Genomic DNA, 17595 nt, shown 5'->3' with positions numbered 1-17595 from the left:
CAAGGTACAATATAGAACGCGCATATACGGGTGGATTGTGCATTCTGGTGGATTGTGGTTGTTTGAAGAATAGTCTTTGTAGTATTAAGTTGAATTAGGGGATTAGGGTGCATTGAAGGCTGATTACAGTGTATTTGAGGGCGGATTAAAAAGAAGTCATTAGTGTCATCTTCACAGCAATGTTATTAATCTTATGTATCCTCCTGCACCATTCTACACGAAACCTGCCAGCTGAAAACTAATGTCTCTTTATCGCCTCTCGGTTGAGGAAAGCTCGCCCCTACAAGCTCACTGCGTAAAGAGTTGTGAAGGAACCTACTCTCGCTGTAAACATCTCTCAAATAGCCCAGTACATGTTTTCTTGATTCGATTCTTCTTTGGTGTATGTTTTAAGCTTTTCTTACACTGACGCACTCGTTTTCCTTTTGGAACAGCGGCATCTCTGGGTCAATCAGCCCAAGCTCCGAAGTGCAATCGTCATGTGGGTGCCACCGGAGGGCGTCGAGACCGGCTTCCTCGCCCAAAGTAAGGGCGATGTGAGGAGCATTTCAAACGGTCATATGAATTTACAGTCTCGCTCAGTATCACCTGCAACGCTCCGGTGGCTCTTGCTATGGCCTGCGGATAAGAGTCTGCGTGTTATAGCGGGAGGTTGCGGCCAGATGCGCTCTGTAGAAGGCGGCAGGATTTTTATGCGTAATAGATTCATAACATCATGATTTTTCAGTCTACCATTGGTTCTTGAAATAAGCCTGAACCACTTATTACGTGTTAAGTAATAACGCGATCCAACCCTTTATGACGAGCGAACCGCTTTTTCACTGTGTATGGTCGCATTGTCGGTAGTAGTAGTAGTAAGTGGATGAAAGGGAAAGAGGAAAGGAAAGTGCACGGGCCTGTGACTGATGTTACCGCGCCACCACCACTGCCAGCGTGCAGATAGAGAGAAGGATAGGTAGAGTTTCAAAGGAAGGAGAGAAAGGGGAAGTATAGAGAGGTGGGAGACGCAGTCGTATCAGACAGTCAGTCAGCTGCTTTGGGCTGGCAATAGCCGTCCAGGCCCGTCTCCTCCAGGAAGGCGAGGAGAGCCCGGAGCGCTTTGGAAGCGTTGGGACCGGTGGGCAAGAGGAGGGCACTGGCCGAGTCATAAGGAAGGCTCAGGTCTCGGTAGCAGGCAGCCAGCTTTGCCTGGTGGATGGCCAAGGCAGGGCAATCGAGGAGGAGGTGATCGGTGGTCTCCTCCATATGGCCGCAGCGGGAGCAGTCCGCCGTGAGGGCCAAACCCTTGCGATGGAGCCTAGCCCCCGGTCCAGGAGCATCCGATGCGGAGCCGGAGAAGGGACCTCTGCCGTCTGGTGAGCCCTTTATCTGGCAGGCGTTGAGGGGGTGTCTCTTGGGCAACCCTGGGGTCTGGGTGCTCCATTAGTAGCTGCCGCTCCGTGACGGTTCTGGCAACATCCAGGGGCAACACAGCGAGAGAGCAGGGGGTACAGCTTCCGTGGGCAGCCATGGCCACGGCATCTGCTTCCTTATTGCCTGGGACTCCGACGTGACTGGTGATCCAGGCTAGGGAGAGTGAGAGGCACGGGAACAGATGTTGTCCAGTCTGGCGGCCAGCTTGCGTACGATGGGCAGCCGGCTCCGTGGCTCTTGCAGAAGCTGGAGGGCAACCATCGATTCGCTCAGAATGGCTGCAGACTGCAGTGCGGGGTGGGACTCCAGGATGTCGGAAGCCAGGTGGAGGGCCGCCAGCTCTGCTGTGGTCGAGCTGGCCACGGACGGATGTCTGGCCTGCCGGATTTCTTCCAACGAAGGTGCGGTGCAGGCAGCCGCAGCAGACGGGCAGGCATACATGAGGACCGACCCGTCCGTTTATAGCTGCGTGCAGCCGGCCAGGGCCTCCTCCAGGATCGCTGCTGCTTCCTGCTGGAGGCCAACTGCAGGGGTGAGGCGCTTCGGCTTGGCGCCCCGTGGTGGCATGAGCACCCGGAATAGGTGGCCCAGGTCCGGTCGTGGAGGGGGAGGAAGGTGCTCTGGCTGTCCACCCACCAGCTGCTCGAGCTCCTGGGCAAACTTCCCCATTCGCGAATGAGGGTGGCCTAGGAGGCGCTCCAGGAGGGGACGTCCGTCCGGGGCGAGGTGCAGTCGCTCAGCATGGCGGAGTGCCGTCCGCTGGGCCTGCAGCATCATGGGCCACACGCCGGCCTCTGCAAGTGTGTCCGGGACCTGGGAGCCACGGGGAAGTCCCAGACACAGACGAACTGCAGCCCTCTGGGATCGCTCGATGGCCAGCTGCTGGTGGATGGTCATCTGGACCAGCTGGAGGGCATACAGGAACTGAGCCCCTGCCATGGCCTGGAAGAACCGGGGCCTCATTTGTGGGGTGACGCCGTTCCCCCCAGCCAGGAGACTCCGGATGGCGCCACGGACCCTGGTTGCCAGTCGGTAGAACGCCTTGACTGCTCGACGCCAGGTGAGGTGGCGGTCAATAAGGAAGCCCAGGTAGCGGCAGGAGTGCCGCCATGGGAGCTCCCGTCCTGCGACGCTGAGGCAGGTCTTTCCCGGGCGTGCTCCTGGCCGGATGTTGAGCAGCATGGCCTCCGTCTTGGTGGGGGAGAGCTGCAGGCCAACCCGTTCTAGGTAGGAACTGACCCTGGTGATGGCTCGTTGTACATTCCTGATGATCTGAACCCTCTGGCGCCGTGGTCCGCGACACCAAAGGGCAATGTCGTCCGCGTAGATGGCAATGCGGAAGTGAAGTTTCAGGCCATCTGGGAGGCAGCTGGGCAGCTGGGCCATCACCAAGTCTAACAGCATGGGGCTCAGCACGCTGCCCTGGGGAACCCCTCTGGTGAGGGCCTGGCACTGGTAGCACCTCCAGCCCGGACACAGCTCCTCCGGTCCTGCAGGAACCCACGGATGTACCCCTGAAGGTTGCTGGTGACTCCAAGGCAGTCCACGGCCTCGAGGATCGCCTCATGGTAGACATTGTCGAATGCCCCCTTCACGTCCAGGAGTGTGAGGCAGATGACGTGGTGGGAGTGGCGTGCATCCTCGAGGTGGGACACGATGTCCGCTATGGCGTAGGCAGTACAGCGGGGTCTCCGGAACCCGGACTGCTGCTCGGGCAGGAAGCCTGTGGCCGCAGCGATCCACTTCAGCCTCCCCAATGCCATGGATTCCATGAGCTTCCCAGGAACTGAGGTCAGAGACACCGGCCTGTATGACAATAGGTCGGCCGGTGGCTTGCCCGCTTTGAGGTCTGGGACCACCAGGGCTGTGCGCCAGGCCTCAGGCAGGCGGCCTGTGGACCAGACCTCGTTGTACGTCTGGAACAGGTGACGCCATCTGGTCCAGGGGCACTGCGTCGCTTGGAGTGCAGCAGGGCAGAGGAGAGTTCCCTCCTCGTGAGGGCCGTAGAGCAGACAGCCGTGATGTCCGCCGCGTGTCTGCAGGCTGGCTGGAGGCGGTTCCGCCTTGGGTACAGCCCTGCAGGAGGAGGCTCCCGGGGGAGGAGGGCCTCTGCCAGCTTGTCAGCCAGTTGCTGGTAGGTGAGACCCCCTGCCACTGCGATGGCCAGGTAAGGGGCCCGTTGTATGGGAGGTTCCAGCAGCGAGCGGAACAGACGCCACGCCCTGGCACTCCCCCAGGCAGCCATCAGGGAAGCACATATGCCCCCCTCGACTCTCTGAGGCGTCGGTTGTGAGACCGGCGGCACTTCGCGTCGAGCCGGTTGTGTAGGTTCCAATGCTCGGATCGATCTGTGCATTGTTGGCCCAGTTGAAAAGGTCGCATTGAAGTTGCACTTTAACATACTATCCTAAAACGCGCCAAATGGCACCACCGTCTGCGCTGCATGGTGTGTCGCAGAGCACTGGCATTGTGCTCCGAAGCGCACTTGTAGCAGTGAGATAGTTAATCCTCAGAAGAGCATTGCTTTGTTAAGCCCTATTTGCAATGTGTACACATCCTAAATTGCCAGAACTACAAAAAGCAATGCTTACAAGATATTTATTGAAAAGAGCCACGTTATTGCTTCACGTGGACGTTTCCTGCACTTAAGTTAGCCCTATGATTAGTCGTCAAGAGTACGAATCATAATTTGAAGGCGTCAGCATTCAATAAGAATTTGCCAGGTCTAATTGCTACTGGAATCGCCGCCGGCTTTTCCCGAGTCTCCGAGCTAGGCGTCACGCCCGGCATCTTCCATCGATTTTCAAGATTTGCATTGTGCCAGTCATTCTGTTCGTTTCGCCATCTCCGCGGTGAAACCGTTTCACAAGTTCCGATATGGATGTTCTCGCTCATTGATGCGTCCTGGCGCTCACCCTCTACATTCTTAGTGATGCTCTTTACCGCCTTCTCATCGTTGTGCGCGACCGCATTCTGCTTTTGTTAGCGACAAAGGCGAGACTTCGTCGATCTTGTCTCATTGGGCACCATGCCACGTCCATGGCTGCGATAAATTGCATTTTTAGCACACTTTTATTATTCAGGCATGATAGCCTTTTCCGCTTATGGGTAACAAAACCGAAGGAACCAAAAAACAGTTTCGTTGGGCAGGCAAGAAGGAACCGTAAGAGTCATTAGTCCCGCAGTCGGTGTAATTGGCTGCTGCGGCTTCAAAGTCTATGACTTCGACCTGACCCGCGAGCTTTCAGCTTCTCATTCGGGTCAGTTCTTAGATGAAGTTGATAAGGACGCACAAATCCGTTACCCTCGTGATCGCACCGGGCACATTGTATGGTGCCCGATTATTGTATTCTCAGTGTATCTGTGTGCCCAGTTAATGGCATAAAGCATAAAGGACCTTCACCGATAATTTTTGTAGGTTTCGCACGATATCTCGCTCTTTACGCAGGGAAAATACGGTCAGCACAGTGTAAACAAGTGGTGTGTTTACTTTAAAACTTTCATCCGGTCTGTCCCACTGTCCACATGCTGCCTGCGCCCTCAAAAAGACGACGCAAGAACTGTGCGTATAGTCTTTAAACCTACGGTTCAGGAAACTGTGTCGAAGATAAGGTGCAATACAAAAATTAAATATAATTCCCTGGTATAGTAATTGCAGCCTAATTAGCAGAAAGCTCATAAGCTTGCGTTGTGTACACATTTTTGCACGTAATGCATGGCATTGTCTTTGCACGCAGCATCACTGCTTTGGATGTGGCGACGTCCTCCGAACGACGGCATCTCGTCGGCTACGACGTCTTCAGCCACTCTGACCCCTATGTGCATGCTGCTGGCTGAATGACGTAAGTGTTTTTTGTGTACTGGGGCGCGTGGGTGGGGTACCATCTCTGTGGCCATTTAAATCATTTCTATTCGGGTATATCTCGGTGGGGGGGGAAGCAGTTGAGTAAGGGTACAAGTGATCAGCTGCTCAGAGAATGTCAGGAGAAGCAAGGCCAAAAATAGGCATATGTAAAAGGACTAGAAAATCTCTACAAACTCCGTTGCGAGCGGTCCCCTTGACCGGAGAAGTGGGGAAGTGTGTCTCAGTCAAGGTTACATAACCTCTCCGAAGTTTATTACAGCATGTCAAGAGCAGGTGAAAGTAGGTCAGTGGCTGTGAGAAAGCGCCAGTGTAACCGTCTATTTGCTGTTAACAGAGCACCTAATTTCGCGATCGTTGCGTTAACATAACACTACCTTAAGTAAATTGTTGATCACTTTTCTGTGTAGTGAAAGTAGAATCTCAATTGCGTAGAATAAGTTGCTGAGAATTTCCGGTCAGAAAGTCCCTCTTACTGCTATCTTTCAAAAAGAGAGCGTATTGAAAAATCAAATCTCGGCATTAAGTTAAGGCTAAAGCTTAAAGGAGAGGACTTGAAACGGCTTGGCACTGGTATTGTGTAGTATTTGAGGCACTGTTAGGCGGGAGCGGTATACTAATTTGGGATGACCGTGATAATATCCGCAAGCACTGTGCGGCTAATTTCTAGAACTGTTATACATAACGTGTGACGCTCTTCTATCCGCTTCTTATCACTCACCCTTACCCCAACCTGCAAGGAGCATCACAAGCGTCCACCGAGATTGAAACAGTTAAGTTTTTCTCTACCCCCTAACAAATTTATGTTTGCTATCGCTTTCAATCTTCTTGTAACCCGATGATAGATAACGTCTTGAAACCCAACCCATACTTCTATCCGATATATCCATCTGTGTACGTCCTTGTTCCTTGCTTTGTTTCATCAAATATGATCAGCCAACTAGCCCGTACCTCAACTCTTGTAAACACCCTTTTAGATCAGAAACAAGCAGCTAGTTTTCGAAAAGGTAGGGGGAACACTTATAAGCTCCAAATTTTTTCATTATCAAGGAGAATTTACTAAACCAAAAGCTTAAATAAAAATGGGAATATGCGCTGTCAACTTCTCCCCCATTTTTAACATATATTGCGCTGAAATGAGAAAGTTGCCGTGGATTCGCTCAAATCACAAACATTTAGGCGAACTACCTCTATAAACCTACAAGAACACGTTGTACAAAAAAGCGGCGCGTTGACACGCAGAAACTGTTATCCGGTAATGCAGGCACACAGTAAGGGAGGAATACCAGATACAATGAAAATGCATTAGAACAGATAGTGTTTCAATTACTCCGCAGCCAAAAATAGAATGAAAGTACAAAGCTTTTCAGTGACCTAAAATTCCAAAGAAATGTTAAAGGACTCCAACTGCAGGAAAAGTACTATACCAGCAGGAGCCGCAGCGTCGGGAAGTAGTACAGCAATAGTTCAGTATTAACGACGTCATCAGCAAGACTTTTTTTAGCCCGTAATTCTCGAACAGTACATAATCATGAATCCTGGCTGACCATATCATGTCCTCTGCAGGGCTGCGACTGTCTGCCGTCAGCCTCGTCTGAGCAGGTACGTGGATGACTTTCGGCCTTCTCTCTTTTTCGGTTCCTCCTGTGTTTTCTTTTAGGCGTAAGTTTCCAGCACGTTTATTTTTCCTTTCGTATTTCCGGGGCAGAAGAATGGAGACGATGAAAAAAGGGAGATGTTGGGCATTCCTGAAGTTCGTAAATGCACTTAAAAGACGCACAGAGCTCGGCTGAACGGCATTGTTCTTGGTATCCTAGACTGCGGAAGTAGTCTGTGTTGCTTGACTACACTTGTTGGAGCGCACACGCACTAGCAAAAAAAGTCGACGCAGGTGCACATGTGTATCTCTTGTTCTGTCAATCATGAAGCACCCCAGCCCGCTCTTAGAAGCAAATGCAGTAGTAGACGGGTAGTTAACATGCCTAGAAAAGGAAATGTCATCAGAAAGTAATAATTTTGTTCAGGAACTTGTTGTCTGCCAGCACAACCGTGAGATGTTGCCACCCTGTTTTGTGCGTGATAGCCTCAGCTCCTTACGCGTTATAAAGCCCCACACACACAAACGCATCCAAAGTAACAATACAATCCACATCGCAACTTCGAGTAACTACTGGCATTAGTGATGAGTTGAAAAGACGGGAAGGACTTTTTTCGACGAGGCGCACCTTAAACCGCCTTTGTCACTTATTCGGAGATGGCTTTTTGCCATAAAGTTTAACGCTTCGGAGAGGAATGGTAATAACAGCATTGGGCCGGCGGTAAAAAGGCAGAGTTGTGCTGGGTTTTTATCAAATTTTGAACCAAACGCTCTCTCACATCTCATATTATCTCTGCATATGCGAGCTTGGCCATGAATCATGACATTAATGTTGGAATTCTGGTCAAGAATATGTTCGCACTGCCAAGAGTGGCTAGCCAAAACTGCGTTTTTGTATCGCAAGAAAATGGCTATTGCCAAGCACTGTTCTTTGTCACTGCTTGGGCCTTCGTTCCTGAACGATTAAGGCGCAACCACAACGCAGCTTTTTTTCGGCATAGCTTCGGCATCTCGGTCACTGCCGTCGCCGGAGGCGAAATTTCGCCAATTGGAGCAAGGTGACGTAGGGAGGTGCAGATATCTGGCGAGGGCAGGTCTCAGCGTCGGCGCCGGAAATACCTCATATGTGGGGATTGGTAGGGACCAATGACCCCGCATTGAAAGCGAAATTTGGGATTGATTCCCGCCGCTGTGACAGCAGAAGCGCCCATTTGGTACCCGTGCTTATTGTTCCCTTTGCCAGCGCAGTAGGTTCCCCTCGACGCTGGGCAGGGCGGTTCGCTATGGACAAGAGATAATTAGGGTCTTTGTCAGCGACCTCCACACCCACTTTCTGAAGACCACTGTGCGCATGCGCTCACGTCTTAGTCGCCCACTTTTTTGGGCGCCGAGCGAAAAGCTAGTAGATGATGTCGTTTCGCCTTTAGAGAAAATTGAGCAAGAAAGTTTTGCAACATATGCTAAAAGCGCAGATTTCAAATCTGACATTTTCTTTGGGACGCCGGAACTGCACTACTGCAAAACTTGGTTATTCGGCCCCTATTAATGTGAAAATCGAGATAATTTTGACTGCTTGGGGTTACTACAAAATTCTATGGCGTCAGACGTTCGTTAAGTAGTACACTGTAGGACTCGCTGCGCAATTTTTCTCGCACCAGCACATGACTATCATCAGCCAGCTTCTCATCCCATAATCCATAATTGTTTCACAATGTTAACCACTTGATAAATCAACATTTGGTTCATTCGAACATTTTTTCGACTAATTTGAAGGCCAAATTCGCGATGTTGTGCTGTCCATTGAGTTTTCAGCTAATGCTATAGCTTATATGTCGTGCAGACCCCTGCATCACCCTTTCTTTTAACATAGAAAGCAAGTTCGTCCGTATTCTTGCAGTGATGGCGCAGGAGAGCATCTGACCAGCAGTGCAAGCATCGGCACTTATTGGATGCGGTACCAGGGCAACACCCACCCGGATACGTCACTGGTTTGTCACTGTCCTGTTATTTGGTAACATCTGTGCCATTATAAACATAACTGAATGTGAGGCATGGAATGAAAAGGTTTATCACAGAGTAATCAGGGACCACTGGGAGCGAATGGATTATTTCAAGGTTCCTCTGCTTCAATTCTTGTTGAAATAGGTACAGTAGAACGTAGCGTCGTGCTGCGCATTTCGCCTTGAGACTTGCGTTGATGCTAAGGTAATGTGCATGCATTTCCTTATGTTCTCGCAGAATCTAAAAACAGGGTTCTGTTTTATTACATCAGTACAGACCGTCCGTTTAAATTGCCAGAGTGATGTTGCCAGCGTTAGGCGCCTTCCAGTATTCAGTCTATCGTGAGTTTCTCGTGATCACTATTATCGTGCCATTCATTTTACTGTTTCCGCAGCCGTGGAATTAATTGCGCACTTTCTCTAGTTCGATTGCAGTAGCTTTTTCTTAACCGTTATAGATCACGCATTTCTACACTTCATTCTTTACATAATTGTACTCGATCCACCACTGCCTATGTGTCTTGCACACCCCGGATTCTTCCTTAACGCGCTTCCATTTGCGATTATTAATGGCAAATTTCGGCTAAAGATTTCAGGTTCCAGGACGAGACGCTTCGATTGATATAGCCTAGGTGGCGGTATTAGGAGGCCGACTATCGCATCAGTTACAAAATTATGATTAACTGCTCAGGGCTCCTACGGCTTCCACTGTCTACTAGCCCTGTGATCGCGGCCTACTCGAGGTCACAGGGGTTCGGTATTTTGCAGCTGGACTAAGTTCTGGTGCGATCAGATTTTTAAGGGCCGGATGATGAGACCTGGGTCTGCTTGGACGAAGCAAATTATGCTGTCTAGTTCCCAATCTGAGGCAGGAAATGATTTCTTTCATCATTCTTTTCTTAATAACTGCAAAATATTAACAGAGCTAACATTCTATTTTGCTTTCTTTCGTTTCACGGACTGTTGGCTCATTATGCAGGAAGCCAACTACCTTACTTTAGTGTGCTCAATAGCGTAACGCGGGCCTCTCTTCTAGCAGTCTTCATGCCATAAGTAACATAACATGGTTCTGGCGCAGCTTCCTTCCTTACTGGTCATTCCAGTTCCACGTGACAAACGGGATATCGCAGGACTTATTACGTCCACCGATATGGATGGGACTAAGGTAGCGCTGATGAACTTCAAAGGAAGGTTACAGGGAACATAAATACCCCCGAAAGCGAAAAAATGAGTTGCGATTGCCGTACCTCAGACGGTAGAGCACCGGATTCGCGATTCTGTGCTCATGGCTCTGAATTCTACTAAGATTCAGTGGTCATGGTTTCGAATCTTGCCAGTGGAATGTGGTTGTTTATCTTCAGCTTATAAATCATTTATATTTCATATCTAAAATGACTGCATTATAATTAACAGAGTTCAAGGGCCACCGAGGAGAAACGGAAGTTGACTTTTATCGATGGAATGCGGGCTCCAAGTCACAAAAAACCACTCTAGTAAAAAATATCAAGAATCGAAATGCAGGTATCGCCGCCGTAAACCAATCACTCAAGTACAAGGGCGATGACGAAGTAGATAGAAAAAAATAAGAATCTCTGAGGCTGTCAAGCCTCCATGAGGGTTAAGCGTGTGGATATTGAAGTATATAAGTATTGTTTTAAAACACCTCGTGCACTTTATTCGCACGAAGAAGACTGAGAAAATGTAACCTGAATGTTGGAAGCCATAAAGAACCTATGCTTGGTGATGCAATAGGCGGTCAGCTGAGTTATGTATTACTGCTTCGCAGCTATGGGCTGTTGGATTTTGCTTACGAAAAATTGATACAGTTGTCCTCAGTGTCCGTTTCACAATCCTCTATGCTTTCCCAGGTACCGCTGAATGTTGGCTTCCTGCATTTGTATGTCGTAACCAGTACCTCATTTCTTTACCCGTGTTAGTCTACAGTCTGTTCTTAATAAGGGAGTGATTACTCATTGGCATCCGCCCAAGCGCCGCCATACGGCTACAAAGGAAAGCTATACAGCTTCCTCAGAAATCATTTGACCCCTACCTCGGCGTTGAGGAAAGGAAAGGTGCATAAGCGGCCCAGCTTGTAGTTGGGCACCACCACTACCTCTATGTTAGCCGGGCCCCTGACGTAGACCCTACTGATCTGGACCAGGACTCGTATCCTTTGTTAACTTTCAAAGATATCTCCGCTTATTACCGGTACTCGCACCGTCAGTACTCGGCTCTTCTCAAGGGGCTAGGGAAAGCGGACGAGATAATACTCCTTAGACTTTTAACACTCTACTGTACCCGGCAGTGCTCAAACATTTCGACACTTCTTTCTCTGGCCTCTGCTCTTTCTGTGGGGAGGCGACTGACACGTTCCAGATGGTCTGGGCATGCCAACACAATCCTTCTATTCCGCCCCTAACCCCTTCCCCTACTCGAGATGACTGGGAGGCGGCCCTGCTCAGCTGCCTGGACCTACCGGCCCAACAAGCCCTAGTTCAGAGAGCTCGAGTGGCGGCCCAGACCAATGGGGTCCCTGAATAAGACACTTCACCTAGTACTGTAAGGGGACCGGCCGACTACGGAGTGCTCCCCACACAACCTCTCTGTAATATTCAAATAAATGCTTTCACCACCACCACCTGAGCACAAATACTGACTAAAATCTACAGTTCCCCAGCCAGGGTTATATTTTTTCCCTGAGAGCAAGGTTGTGCTATGCGTCCCTCCGTTCCTATGCTGGTTCATTCCTAGAAGGGTCTAGACTGCGAATAGGAGTAGACTGGAAATTATACCATCTGATTTTCTTCGTGCAGGCGGGCCCAGGATGAGTTCGCTGCTTGCGTGGTCTGATAGTTTTCTCGGTGTGTCCTGCTAGAGCGGCCCCACGGTGCGCACGCGGAAGATAACTGCCCGAAATTCTGCCAAAGTGGCACGATCGAGACTGTCCCGTTGTCCGGCAAACAGGAGTTCAGTAGATTACCAGGGACGACCGGCGAACGTAGCGCAAAGATACTGGGACCGACTCGGATTACCGCTATCTATGAACGTCAAGTAACGGTTGCACTCAAATCAACGAGTCTCTTTGTCACTGCGCTACGGCTGCATCCGTGAAAAGATAATGAAAATCCTTTCTCTTTTTTTCACCCAGAGTCTCGGCGGCTGACAGAGGCCTTCAATCGCGCCCTCAGAGTGGCCGTCCGTCCAAGGCACGCACCACCAATTGCACCTCACACTCCTCGTGGCCTTCGCAACACATCCAGGTTCAAAGAATTACAGTACGCTTAGGTTTTTTCTTCTCTCTTTTGTTTCGACAAAAGGTCAAGAGTTTATGCAAAATGCCCCATTTTCTGTGGTATTGTTCGATGTGCCAGTAATCATAGATCTAAGAAACATCGCTAACGCTATGAGTATCATCTGTTGATTTTAAACCCTCTTGTACTGATGCTAGCAGTTGCAAGCAATACTCCTTTTGTTAAATTCCCTTAACCCGGTATTCCAACTCGCTGCTCGCTTTCATGGTGTTCACCACCTTAGCCGTTGCTGCTCGATCTCGACAACGGCCAATTGACGCTGGAGGGAGCGTTTTTGATTCGTATTGTAGAACGAAAGACTGTTACTTATTTCTCAGACTTCCATTACAACAGACATCATAGACTGCTGTGTCAGTCATTCCTGCACACGAAAAGTGATATTGTGATACCCTTATAACGTCCTCCATATCACTGGCTCTTCGAAGTAGTGCACAAACATAATGTACGAATTTTGAGGCCCAATTTCATTGGCTCAGTTTTTAAGCTGACAACTTGTGGCTCATGTGTTGTTCGTGGAAATCTTATTTCCCAATTATGTATGTTACCGAAGGAGCGTAGGATTTAATAAAGGGTTGTACACTTACGTGGTTTTTTAGTGAGAGGCGTAAGACATGAATGCATCATAGTGGATGCTCTACCACGTTTTCGCGCCTGGAAATCCGTTAACATAACGACTTCGTCACGTCTGCCCCGTTTCGCCTCCGAACCGTGTCACTATTTCTCTGTCCCCCATGCTTGGTTTGACCTATTCGCTAAAATTTCAAAGAGTTGGCGGCGATTTTTTTCTCAGTTATTCTAAGCGTAGTCCGCCTTCACGCCTAAAAACCGCGCTTCCTATGAATGAGTGAGCGGCGCGTTGCTTACGCTTGTCAAGCATGATTGATGGCAATTTTTGTGCGCCCTTGTTTTAGGCGTGGTGCACTTTCACACTTAAATATCACGCGTAATTCAAGCTTTGTAGGCGTTATCGCATGCCTGCTCATGTTTGGCATGCTTGAAAGCCTTTAGCACCCCCCCTCCATTCCAGTTTAGCACCCCCCCCCCTTCTTTGTAGTTTACTTCGTCCAGGGGTCCTAAATGGGTTGAAAACCCTGTTGTAAACTGTTGAAAAATCCAAGAACGAGTGTTGGGATCTCGCGCAAGACGGGCCAACCACGTGACGGATTTTGCGTAGTGTGAATTAGAATACAATCAGGCTGTGGAGTGAAAGACAGTGGACTCAGTATTGGAATAGAATCATAATTTGAATAGATTCTTATATAAATTAATATTTCTGCATCAGTCTAATTTATCTCCCATAATTTTTTTTTAAATGTAGAAATGAATTCTGCGGCTTGCTAGCGCCCTGATTTTCCCGACTACCATCTTTCAGCTCCCAATTCCTTTCAATTATAGGTGTTTACATCCTCGCACCAGACCTGACTGATATGACTATCACAGTGGAAGTTCAACTTGAACAAATACTGCTGCCCCCACAGGTTTAAAAGCGTACGCTTCACACGTACGTGATCGTACGTACCACCTTCCATCCGGAACAGGAAGTATAAGTATAAAAAGAAGATAGCCTGACTAGAAAACAGAAGCTTAATTTTGGACGGTATGGAATGCTTTTTTACAACAGTTCAACCGAGCGGTCCTGTGATGTATGAGCAACATAAGAAAAAGACTCTGTATGGTATGGCAGAACACCGCGTGTAAATATTACTGTTGTCTGAGCCTTGCGATTTTCTGCAATTGGCCAGTCCATGAATACTTGCGTCGAGACTCACGGAGGGTTTTACTCCATCTGACGTTAGTGACATTATCAGCTAGCCCAAATAATAAACTAAAAAAACATTTGCTTAAAGCTGCACCAACCCACTATTCGGGGCCTAGCTAATCAAAAGGATATGAAATTACGACAGTGTTCAGCTTGAAAGTCTCCAGTACGCTTTTATATTGAGTGAACCTTTCCCGAGGTGCTCGCATATTTAAGTTGTTATGCCTGGTATTCTCCAGCAGTATCGGCCACTTGGAAGTTGCTACCCACCCCGATCCGCGATTAGCCGGCTTTCTTCGAGAAGCTGCATTCTTCACGGTTTATTAATCATTAGCGTACAGGAAAGCAACGTTGGACTCCTATGCTGTGCCTATGAGTTGACGCGATAGCGTACGCCGTTTACTGCGTCATCTGATGATGATGCGACTCTTTATTTACCAGATTATTTTATTAGCACGGCGACATACGCCGATACTTAGTATCACCAAACATTCGCTTACCGTTCTGAGCAGTTTCACACATTTGAAAGCAATTTTATTTTTATCAATTGTTTCATTTGATTGAAAATTTATTCGCCCTAAATGTTCTTAACTAGCCTCACCAAGAATTTACTTTTCGTTGTAAGCATTTTGACACCTCTGGAATGAAAATGAAAATTCGTTTTGGGGAACGAAAATGGGCAGCATCTGTCTCTCGTATTTTGGTGGACACCCCAACCGCGCTGTAAGGGCAAGGATAAGGGAGAGGCTTAGAGAAGAAAGAAATAGTTGCCGTGGGTGTAGCCGCCGCGGTCGGGTTCGAGCCCGTGTACTCCGGCTCAGTAGCCGGGCGCTCTAACCACTGAGCCACGACGGCAGGACACCTTTAAAACACCGTTTTTCCGAATTTTAACTAATTATTCAATTAATAAATTTATTTCATTACTGGTCATCTCCTACCACACGCCAATAAATCATCCATCACTACTATTACTTCTACACCGCCGGCTTTTCGATTGAACGAGCTGTGTACGCTCTCGCGTAATCCGGGAGTAGCCGTGAATTCACCCGGCGATACGAAATCACAGAAATGCGACACTACACTAACAGCAAAAATTCAGTGAATTAATCCCACTCTTCTCGCCGGAATAAATAAAATGGCAGCACCTTGCCTTTCCGGGCCCAATATTTGAAGGAACGAAATATAAACTGGAGAATCACTTACTGTTTGGTCGGGTCCCTTCGCACGAGTTTAAGTTATACTCGTTTTTCAATTGCAGCGTCTGCTATTCGAATGCGGCATCCAGGAACAATTCTGCTTTTGTCGGCTTATTCGACCTGAACTAGAGGTGCGTGCCGGAAACACTGCGCGTGCCTGAGCCCTCTTTCCAGCTGCAGCTAAGTAAGTGTTTAAATTTCAATGTGATTTGCTCAAGCAGAATCCTATGCTAAATTCGTTCCCCAATGGGCGCGAAAACAGCAACGATTTTCAGTCAACTTATGCTTTGCAGACTTTTTGTTTTTGGACACTAAGGACAAACTCAAATTGTCTTATCTGGATTGAATACCGCGTATTAATGACACAGAGGGTCAGAGGACTGAAAACAGTCTCAGCGAGCGTTGCTCAGCTTCGAAAGTGTTAGTGGGTTAGCATTGGTAAGCACTAAATATTCCGCGAAATGTGGATCCGCCGTCGTGCATCACTGCCTGCGAGCGCGACTGAGCTGCCCAATGACCCGGGAGCCAGTTATGCACCTTTCCTTTCCTTAAAATCACTGGCGTCTATAACGTTGCCAACGCCAATGAACCCATTGAACGCCGGCAGCCTACTCTATACTTATAAGATGCACGAACATGAAGTACGCTGTGTTTGTCTCGCATTTTATCTAAAACTCACAATTTAGACCGTATCTGATAGCACGAGATTTTAGTGCACACACTCCTCAATGAGGAAGCCGAAGACAGTAGAGGCCAAGTCATGGAATATTTTGTTTTGTCCAATAACATCTGCTTCCTGCATGCACGTAAATATTGATACTGTTCATGCAGAATGAGATGCCCGGATAAAAATTTTTGCTCAATAACATTTGCCTCCTATATACACGTAAACATTGGTACCGTTTTATAAGTTTATTTATTTCAGAATACTGCAGGCCACTGCTTGGCCCAAGCAGGAGGTTCATGTAAAATGAGTTGACCGGATAAGTTTTTTTTCAGGGTGTCTTTATCGATCTTTATCACAGAGTGCCTTTATAACAGAGTTTGTTTATAGATAAATCATCAATCGATTGATGGTTGATGACTGAGTATATTGGCATCGTCACCAACAAAAATTATGAGGTGCACTTCCTTACGCGCGGAAGTGCTAAAGCTGTGTGCCGTTCGTCACCTGTGCCATTTGCTGGGCCAGCACCGCACATTGCGAGGGAGGTTTTAGTGTGTTCAGCATGACGGCGCTATGATAACGCACCAAGCATGGAGGAAATTTGCGGAAATGAAGAAAATTTGTTCGCTTAACTGCGACATCTGAAATTGATATGTCACCATTACTGATACATCTGGCACTTTTAAACGGTGCCTCCGAAATGATGTACTGCACTTTCTCACGTTCAACTTCTTCACAGCACTCACCAACTGTTAACAGCCGCCTCCGTGGGCACTCTGTGAAACGAGAAAAATGTTGCGAGAAAGTTTTGCTTTTTTTGATTCAATACGCCATGCTCCCGGGAATCACCCCCACGTGAATCACGGCTAATCATTCCCACGGGCACATAACGTGAAGCTGTAAAAATATATCGCTTTCGAAATAACGCGTCATACTTTCAGAATCAGTTCTATGATTACTTGGTTGCTATTCACGAACGGACGACATAATAGGTGCACAGAAGAAAACTTCTTTGAAAACTTTCGCTTCCATGTATTCCTAAGGGCGCTAAGCCTACTTTTCACACCCATAGTTTTTTCTCAGTCGCTACAGCCAGTGAAGCACCACCGCTTCTTGCTTACGTCATAGATCGGTGTTGGTCTATAGACGTAGCCACGTACACAAACTCACGTGCTTATGCGTTTTTGGAGTGAAGGCTTCACTGAGCCATGTTTCGCAAAGGTCATCGGGTGTTGCAGTTTGTCCTTCAGCTGGAGGTACGCCGTAAATGTGGCTGTTACGTCAGACCCCGTGAATAACCGCAGCGGCATCCGCACCGCCACTGCTCCGACCGCGCTACGATGAACTCCGCTTCGCCAGATGTGGTCATGTGATTATGCACGTGGCTTAGCGTTCGCTTAATTATGTGACGCTGCTCTCGCATGCAGTTTCGCCATGGATGAGAGCGCGGCTAGCAGTGCCCGTCAAACGCAGGTATTTCAATCGTCTAACCGAGTGCAGCTAAGTGTGTTTAAGTTTTCGCTGTAACTAGGTTTAGAAGAGTTAGGCCACTGCCATTTTTTTAGTATAGTCGGCTGCCAGCGGTCAAGTGGTATGTTCCTCAAATGTGGTCTTCTGTGCGGTACAGGGGTCCGATCAACAGCCTGGACATACTCTAATCACAGAAAGGCACCAGGCTAGGAAATTTCCGAAGGTAAGGAGTGCCCTGAAGTGCTAACTTGGGCTACCTGGTACTTGAGAGAAGGGGCGAAATAGCGCGAAGATGGGTGGACAGCAAGGAGTGACACACA

This window comes from Amblyomma americanum, chromosome 2 (assembly GCF_052857255.1).
Source record: "Amblyomma americanum isolate KBUSLIRL-KWMA chromosome 2, ASM5285725v1, whole genome shotgun sequence".
Classification (NCBI taxonomy): domain Eukaryota; kingdom Metazoa; phylum Arthropoda; class Arachnida; order Ixodida; family Ixodidae; genus Amblyomma; species Amblyomma americanum.
Note: the sequence above shows the minus strand (reverse complement) of the source record.